The following is a 10186-nucleotide window of genomic DNA, read 5'->3' on the forward strand; positions in this document are numbered from 1 at the left end:
TGATGACTCTTTTCTAAGTGATTTGTTAAATTTACCAGAATTATTAATGATTAATTATTGAAAGAAGTTTCATAAAAAGTTTAGAATTTGGCTATTTTCAACGAATAGGGTCAGTTTTTTACTAAGGTTTAGTTACAATGCAGCTACATAAGAGTTTGCCCGAAGTACTAAAAAATGTGCCTAAACATTTGGTCAAATGAGAGGAAAACTGCAGAAAACCACCTCCCGAGTTTAGTCGGGTTTTCAAAATTCGAGTACACAACCCGGTCTTTCGTCGTATGTGGTACCCATGCGAAGTCGTGTATAAATAGATGTTATTAAAGTAAAAATGATTATCGTGGCATTTTCATGAACTTAATTTCCAAATAGAATAATTCATGCAAAATCCTGTTAAACAAAGCAAGAATCCAACGACCAAATTTGGACCACAACTAATAAACGAAAACCAAAAAAACCCTATTGTAATCTGAAAAAAACCCAAAAAACAACAAAAAAATAAAATAAAATTTTTGGAAATTTTCCTTCTTTCGTCTTTTTTATTTTTATGACCAACAAATTACAATAAAATAAAAATATAAATATATATAAAAAACATAAATAAATAAATTTGCATTACCAACGTTTCGGTACTCGTACAGTACCCTTATGAAGGCAAGAACATTTTTTTTGGTTGGCTGCCTTCTCATTTTTCTTTCCTCTTTTGTATATTTTTTTCCGAAAATTTTATTTTATTTTTTTGTTGTTTTTTGGGGTTTTTCTGGTTTTCGTTTATTCGTTGTGGTCCAAATTTGGTCGTTGGATTCTTGTTTTGTTTAACAGGATTTTGCATCAATTTGATTATTGGACTAGAATAATTAGAATAATTACAAGCAAATGAGCGGGTCGCGCGCGTGAGAGCTTCTAGTTTCGTAGAAAATCCATTCTTTTCGACAGAAAATTAATCTTGTTAGTCAAAAATTAATCTTTTTCGTTGAAAATGAGTCTTTTTTGTAGAAAAATCATCTTTTTGGCTTAGAAATTCTACAATTAAATTAATTAATAATTAGAAAATTCACTTTTTTTGTTAAAAATTCAAATTTTGGGGTAAAAATTCAACTCAGTGGTTATTAATCCACTGATATTTATGAGAAGTTAACTATTTCGTAGAAAATTAACTTTTTTGTTGAAAAATTATATTTTTCGGGTTGAAAATTCAATTGTTTTCTAACTATTTAGTCTTTTCGGCTTAAAAATTCAATAATTTGGTTGAAAATTGTTTATAAGTTGAAAATTCAACTATTATGCAGAAAATTCCACAATTCAATTAATTAATAATTAGAAAATTAAACTATTTGCTTGTAAATTAACTTTTTTGTTGAAAATTCATATTTTGCGGTAAAAATTCAACTCACTGGTTAATAATTACATTATATTTATGAAAAGTTAACTATTTCATGAAAAATTAACTTTTTTGTTGAAAATCTATATTTCGGTTTGAGAATTCAAGTGTTTTCTAAATAATTAGTCTTTCCGGCTTAAAAAATCAAAAATTGTTTTTATAATACAAATTCAACTATTTGATAAAAATTCACGTGTTTCGTTGAAAATCCATTTTTTTTTGACAGAAAAATAATCTTATTAGTCGCCAATTCATCTTTTTCGTTGAAAACTAATCTTTTTTATCCTCTTGCTCCACAAATTCAAAAATATTTTTGAAAATTTATTTTTTAATGTTTCACTTCCTTGGGCAAAAATGTAAGTTCTTTGTTCAAATGTTATCTTCTTTTTGGTTAAATTTTTTTTATATCTAAAAATGTAACTATTCTATTTTTGGTTGGAAATTTATTTTTTATAAGTTGAAAATTTAATTATTAGGTACAAAATTCATCTTTTTCGTTAACAAATTAATCTTGTTTGTTGAATTGAACTGTTTGATAATTCGCATTTTTTGGTAGAAAATTAATTAATTAGGTTGAACATTAAAATTTTGTTGTTGAGAAATAATATTTTTCGTTAAAAATTTTTAAATATTTATAAAAATTGAACTATTTGTTAGAAAATTAAATTTTTTTGTTGAAAAAAATTTATTTTCGGATTAAAAATGGAACTGTTTTCTAGGTAATTTGATGTCTTGACTTCAAAATTTAACAGTTTTGTTGAAATTTCATTTTTTGAAAATTCACCTCTTTAGTTAAAAATTAATTTTTTTTATCTGAAAATTTTACAATTTAATTTTTGGTTGGATATATATATTGTTTATAGGATGAACATTATACTATTTGGTAGACCATTTTTTGAAAATTCTTCCTTTTCGACAAAAAATTAATCTTCATAATCAAAAATCCATGTTGTTAGTAGAAGATTCAATTATTTGATTAATAATTGTCTTTTTTGTTGATAATTCTTGTTTGATAAGAATTTGTTTGATAATTAGCCTTTTTTCGTAGAAAATTAATTAATTAGGTTGGATGAAAATTAATCTTTTTTGGTTAACGATTCAACATATTTCGATGATAATTCGTCTTTTTTGAACGAATTAAACTTTTTCTGATTTAAAATAAAAATGTTGTTATTGAGAAAATTAACTACTTGGTTTAAGGTAAAACTAAGTTTTGGAAAACTCAATATTTTTGTCGAAGATTAATTATTTTATTCGAAAAGGAACTTTAATATTGAAAATTCATATTTCGGGTTGAAAATTCATGTGATTTCTAAATAAATATTCTTTCTGACTTAAGAATTCAACAATTTTGTTAAAAATGGTTTCTGTGTTAAAAAATCAACTATTTGATCAAAAATTCACGTATTTTGTTAAAAATTCATCCTTTTCGACAGAAAATTAATCTTTTTAGTCGAAAATTCATCTTCATGGTTGAAAAATAATCTGTTTTCTAGATAATTATTCTTTCTGGTTCATAAATTCAAAAATATGTTTGAAAATTTCATCTTTTTGATTAAAAATTGGTCTTATTTTGATAAATTCAACTGTTTGACAATTCGCTTTTTTTGTTAGAAAATGAATTAATTAGTTTGAGCCTGAAGCTGGATGAAAATTATTATTTTTTGGTTAAGGGTTCAACTATTTTGTTGATAATTTGTCTTTTTTGAACAAATTAAACTTTTTTTGACTTAAAATTAAATTTTTGTTAAAAAGTCAACTGCTGGGTTTATAGTAAAAGTAATTTTTGGAAAAACTGATTTTTTTTATCAAAGATTAATTATTTTACTCTAAAATGAACTTTTTGGTTGAAAATTCATATTTCGGGTTGAAAATTTAAAAATATTTATGAAAATTGAACTATTTGGTAGAAAATTAACTTTATGGTTCAAATTATTATTTTTGGGTTAAAAATTGAACTATTTTCTAGGTAATTCGACTTTTCGGCTTCAAAATTTAACAGTTTTGTTGTAAGTTCATTTTTGAAAGATTTACCTCTTTAGTTACAAATTAATTTTTTTTATCTGAAAAGTTTACAATATAATTTTTGGTTGGATATATATTGTTTATACGATGTAAATTTACCTTTTTGGTAGAAAATTCCTGTATTTGTTTGAAAATTCATCTTTTTCGTTAAAAAATTTATCTTTATTGTTGAAATTTCATCTTTTTGGTTGAGGATTCAATTATTTGATTAAAAATTGGTATTTTTTTGTTGAATTAAACTGTTTCAAAATTCGCTTTTTTTGGTAGAAAATCAATTAGGTTGAGTTTATACTCATTTTTTTATCAAAGATTAATTATTTTATTCGAAAATTAACTTTCTTTTGTTGAAAATTCATATTTTTGGTTGAAAATTAAAAAAATATTTATAAAAATTGAACTATATGGTAAAAAATTAACTTTGATTTTTTGGCTTCAAAATTTAACAATTTAGTTGAAAGTTCATTTTTTAAAGATGCACCCCTCTTTAGTAAAAAATGCATTTTTTTATCCAAAAATGTTACTATTTCATTTTTGGTTGGATATGTATATTGTTTATAGGATGAAAATTAAACTATTTAGTAACAAATTCATGTATTTTCTTGAAAATACGTCTCTTTTCTTATAAAATTAATTTTGTTGTTTAAAATTTCACCTTTTTGGTTGAGGATTTAATTATTTAATTAAAAATCGGCCTTTCTTGGTTTAATTCAACTTTTTTTGTAAAAAATCATATATTTGGTTAGAACTTCACCTTTTTATTTAAAATTCATATTTTCGGATTTAAAAATGTAACTGTTTTTTAAATTCAAAAATATAAAATAATATAATTCAAAACATAGTGTTTGCTTAATTTACAAATTTTTAAACATGTCCGAAAAACATGATTTTTTTTATCGAGACATAGAAGAAATTTTGGTAAATGTAGAATATGTCGAAAATCACATTTTTTTAGATTAATTTCTTTAATTCAAGGTCAAGAAATTTGATGTTTGATACATTCAACATTTTTCCTATGACTCAATAAAAAAAACTACATATTTTTCGCACATTCTCAAAAAATATTAATTTTGTAAAATTAAGCAAATTTGAATTTCTAATTTTTTATTATTGCTAAATGGTAAGCAGTAAAAAACTGTGGGGGAATTCTGATTACAGTGGATAATCATACATTAAATATACTTATATACGTAAAATAAATCATTTAATTTTTAATTAATATATTTGAGACACTGTAGGTACGTGTCCATAAATTTTTAAAAAAATAGTGGTTTTTCGTGTTCTTTATGAAAAAATCGCCATAATTTTTTACCCGTAGGATTTTTTTTTTAATTTTGAAATAAAAGAAGAGAATGCAAGAATAGAAAAATTCTCATTTTTCGGGTGGTGACGAGTAATTTTTCTCCTTCAGCTCAAATGATTCGATTAATATTTTAGCCAATTTTAGCGTGTCAGTGGGTTGCTCGCAAAGCTAACCACAAAAGTAAGTCTATAACAATTCCGTACTTTTTTTATTTTGCCTAAACTGTCCTTATTTATAAAAATTAATACTCTTCAAGTACTAAACCAACAAATTATTGTCAAATGAATATTTGTTACGTTTATTTTAAGGAATTTCCTGAATAAATAATGATAGAAAAATATAATATACTTGCCACATCACACAAATAGCTCGATGAATTCGCTTCGTTAATAAAAATAACAATGTGTAATAAATGATTATTAAATCATTTAGTTATTTTCGAAATGTACTTACTCAAATTCTCTTTGTGTGCTTATTCGCCTTGACAAATTTTCTGCAGCGATCGTTCAAACAAACTTAACAATATTAAATTAAAAACTTCAGTGATAAATATGGATTGCTAAACAATATCAGGAACAATTAAGTCAAGTGTGATTATAATAATCCATAGTTCTAGTCACAGTATTTTAGTTTTTAAAATGTGTAATCATAAATACATGTGCGATTCTAACCTATAAAATTGGGAAATGTTTTTTAAATAATGTCAAATAATGTACTGTTATAAAGCATTTATTTATAATAATGCAATTTTCTTGGAGAATTGCAGTGTTGAAAATATAAATATTCTTTATTTAAGTAATTGAAACAATTTTGTTTTAAATCATAACTTTTTCTTGATTTGAAACCTTGCAGGTCAATGATGAAACGCGTCCATTTTTTGGCTTACAAGCGATTTGAAAGCAAAAATCATTTTTAATGCAAAATAAAAATGTCAAAGAACTATTTTTTTTTTTAATTTATTCAGAGAGATTTTTTAAGATTTCAGATATGTCAAATCAACATTTCAACAAAATCGTTACATTTTTAACGAAACTATATTTTTATTTTCAATTAAAAATAATACACTTTGTCTTAAGAAAGAATAATTTTTAACCAAATAATTAAAAAGATGAATTTTTAACAAATTATATAAATTTATAACAAAATAATTAAATTTTCAAACAAAAAGTTTTAAATTTTGAATAAAAAATAGTTCAAAAAAATTATTTTTGTTGTCAAAAAACAGGAATTTTTAACAAATTACATGAATTTCAGCAAAATAGTTACATTTTCAACTAAATAGTTGAATTTTTAACCAAAATATTTGAAATTTAAAATTGGAAAAACTCATTTCGTCCAAGAAATAGGAATTTTCATGAAAATTGTGCAATCCTCCACCAAAAAGATTAATTTTCGACAAAAAATTCATTTTTTGTTGAAAAGGATACATTTTCAACAAACGACAGTAATTTCCAACCAAATAGTAACATTTTCAGCCAAATAGTTGGATTTTAAAAAAAAATATTTGAAATTTTAACAAAAAACAGTTCATTTTGTCCACAGAGGAGGAATTTTCATGAAAATAGTTCAATCCTCAATCAAAAATGATTAATAGTCGACCAAAGAAATTAATTTTCGAAAAAGTAAATTAATTTTCTATAAAAAAAAAACGTATTTGCAACAAAATAATTAAATGTAGAAACAAAAGAGTTTTCAATTTCGGATATAAAACAGTTCAGTTCGTCCGAAAAGAATTTTTAACAAAATAGTTCAATCTTAGAAACAAAAATTAACAAAAAAATTTAATTTCAAATTAAAAAAATATTTCGCATTGCATTTATTAACTTACTTTAATTTTCTGTCGAAAATAGGACAATTTAACAAATTACATGAATTTATAATAAAATAGTTACATTTTCAACCAAGAAAGATTTTAATTTTAAATAAAAAATATTGAATTTTGTCGAAAAAAGTAATTTTCAAGAAAACAGTATAATCCTCAACCAAAAAGATTAATTTTCGGTCAAAAAAATTATTTTCTTTTGAAAAGGATGAATTTTAATAAAAAATTTTCATGAAAATAGCTCAATCTTCCATAAAAAAAAATAATTTTCTTTTGAAAAGGATAAATAATTAAATGTAGTAACTAAAGAGATTTTATAGTTACGAATAAAAAATAGTTCAAGTCGTCCAAAAAAGAATTTTTGACAAAATAGTGCAATCCTCAAAAAAAATAAAAACGTATTTTCAACAAAAACATTTTAATTCCAAATAAAAAATAGTTCACATCGTGTTTATTTATTTCTTTTAATTTTCTTTTATAAAAAACGAATATTCAACCAATTACATGAGTTTACAGCCAAATAGTTACATTTTCAATCAAAAATTAATTATATTTCGACCAATAAAATTAATTCTCTGTCGGAAAAGATAAATTATAAATAAAAAATAGTTAAACCCTTAAGCAAAAAAGATTTTTTCAAACAAGAAGATTAATTTTAGACCAAGAGAAAAATTTTCTGACGAAAAAGATGAACTTTCAACAAACTACATGAATTTTCAACCAAGAAGATAAATGGTTAACAAGAAAGTTGAATTTTTAGCTAAAAAGGTTATTTTTCAGCTATAAATAAAATAGTAAAATTTTCTGTTGAAAAATTAATATAAACCGAAAAAAATTAATTATCAACAAAACAGTTAAATTATCAAAAATTAGTTAAAGTTTCAACCAAAAAATATGAATTTTCAAACATAAATGTAATGGTTGATATTTTCACTAAAAAAATATTTTAATTTAAGTTAGAAACAGTCGACTTTAAACGAAAAAGTTGAATTTTGTACCAAATAATTGAACAGTCATATTTAATTTTCAACGATTTAGTTTCATCTTTGAACAAAAAAGAAGAAATTTCTACCAAAGTAAATGAATATTTAATCGGAAACCCACATTTTTTACAAAATAGTTGAATTTTCAATCCAAAACGATTAATTATCTAAAAGAAGTTCAATTTTCTGCAAAAAAAAAACTTAATTTTCAACCAAAAAGCTAAATTTTATACCAAAATCTCAATAGTTGAAGCTTTCATCAAAACAGATTAATTTTCTAACGAAATAGTTTCATTTTTAACAAAAAAAAGATGAAAAATCCACAAATGGAAATGCATCTTTTAAACTAAAAAGACCAATTTAAACAAAAATACTTCAATTTTCACTGAAATTAGATATTTTAGTCAAGAAAAAACAAACAATTCAACCAAATTGTTGAAATTATAAATGAAAAACAATTCAATTCAACGAAAATCTTAAAATTTTCAGAAAAAAAGTTTAATCTTCAAATAAAACAGATAAATTTTTAACCAAGAAGTTGCATTTTTAGAGAAAAAGATTAAATTTCTACCAAACAGCATATGAACCAAGTAGTTGAAGTTTTAACAAAAACAAATTCTCAATAAAAAATATAATGGATGATATTTCAACAACGAAATTTTAGTTGTAAGAAAAAAAAACTGTTAAATTTTCACACAAAAAAGACGAATTTTCAACAAAATACATGAATTTCCAGACAATTGATTGCAAAAGAATATAAAGACAATCTCAACTCGAAATCAGAAAAAATTATATTTTATATATGTTTTAAATTTATATTCTCAACGAAAAATATAATGGTTTATATTTCAACCAAAAAATATTTTAATTTTAATTCAAAAAACAGTTAAATTTTCGCAAAAAAATACGAATTTTCAACAAAATAGATTAATTTCCAGCCAAAAATTTTAATTTTCAGCCAAGAAGATAAATTTTCTACAAAAAAAAAAACGAATGCTGAAGAAAAAAGTTCAATTTTCAGTTAAAAATATCATTTTTTCAGCTAAAAATACAATAGTATAATTTTGAATTAAAAAATTAATATTCAACCGAAAAAAATGAATTGTCAAATAAATAATTAATTAATCAAACGTGTAGTTAAAGTTTCAATAAAAAAAATTAATTCTCAACAAAAAATGTAATGGTTGATATTTTAACCAAAATATATTTTAATTTTAAGTCAGAAACAGTTAATTTCAAAATAAAAAGGCGAATTTTCAAGAAAATAATTGAAGCAGAATTTAATTTTCAACCAAAATTTTTAACAAAATAGTTAAATTTTCAAGCCAAAAAGATGAATTATTTACAAAACAGTTCAATTTTTAATCGGAAAATGTGAAGTTTCAACAAACCATTTCATTTTAAACCAAAAAACTGAATTTTCTACCAAATTTTTAATAGTTAATAGTTTTAAACCAAATTGTTAAATTTTGAAGCGAAAAAGATTAATCAATTACAAAACAGTTGAATTTTTTACCCGAAAATATTAATTTTCAACAAATTACATGAATTTCGAACAAAATAGTTTTTCAAATAAAAAAGATTTTAATTTCAAATAAAAAATACTTTTTTTTGTCCAAAAAGTAAGAATTTTCGACCAAATAGTTGAATCCACAACCGAAACAGATTAATTTTCAACCAAAAAATTAATCTTCGAAAAAAAATTTTTTCTGAAAAAAGAGGATTTTTCAAACAAAAAGATTTTAATTTTGAATTTTGAATAAATAAAGTGCACTTCTTCCAAAAAAAGAATTTTCAGCTGAACCAAATATAGTTCACTTCGTCCAAAAACACAAACTTTCAACAAAACAGATTATTTTTAACAAAAAAGATTAATTTTCGACGAAGGAAATTACTCTTGTTTCAAAAAAGATTAGTTTTCAACAAATTACATCCATTTGTAACAAAGTATTTAAATTTTTAACCAAAAAAAATTTTGATTTTAAATAAAAAAATACTTCGCTTCGTCCGAAAAGATTAATTTTTAACAAAATAGTTGAATCCGCAATCAAAACAGATGAATTTTTCAGCAAAAAGATTAATTTTAGATAAAAAAAAAAGAAAAAATGTTTAATTCAAATAAAAAATAGTTTAGTTTGACCAAAAAAGAGAATTTTTCAACAAACTAGTTGAATCTTCAACGTAAATTCTATTGAAAAAGAGAAATATTAAATAAATTACATGAATTAACAACAAAATAGTTCAATTTTCAACCAAAAAAAATGTTAATTTTAAACAAATTAGTTAAATCCTCAAACAAAAATTATTAATTTTCGACCAATTAAATTAATTTTTTATCCAAACAGATGAATTTGCAACAAAATAATTAAATGTAGAAACAAAAAAAATGTTTATTTTCACCTGAAAATATCATTTTTTCAGTCCTAAATACGATAATAAAATTTTTAGTTAAAAAACTTAATTTTCAACCGAAAAAAATGAATTATCAACAAAACAGTTAAATTATCAAACAAGTAGTTAAAGTTTCAATAAAAAAATATTCATTGTCAACGAAAAATGTAATGGTTGATATTTTAAATAAAAAATATTTTAATTGTACGTCAGAAACAGTTGAATTCGAAACAAAAAGTCGAATTTTCAACAAACTTAGTGAAATTTCTACCAATGTAAATGAATTT

The sequence above is a fragment of the Belonocnema kinseyi genome, chromosome 2 (assembly GCF_010883055.1).
Source record: "Belonocnema kinseyi isolate 2016_QV_RU_SX_M_011 chromosome 2, B_treatae_v1, whole genome shotgun sequence".
Classification (NCBI taxonomy): Eukaryota; Metazoa; Arthropoda; class Insecta; order Hymenoptera; family Cynipidae; genus Belonocnema; species Belonocnema kinseyi.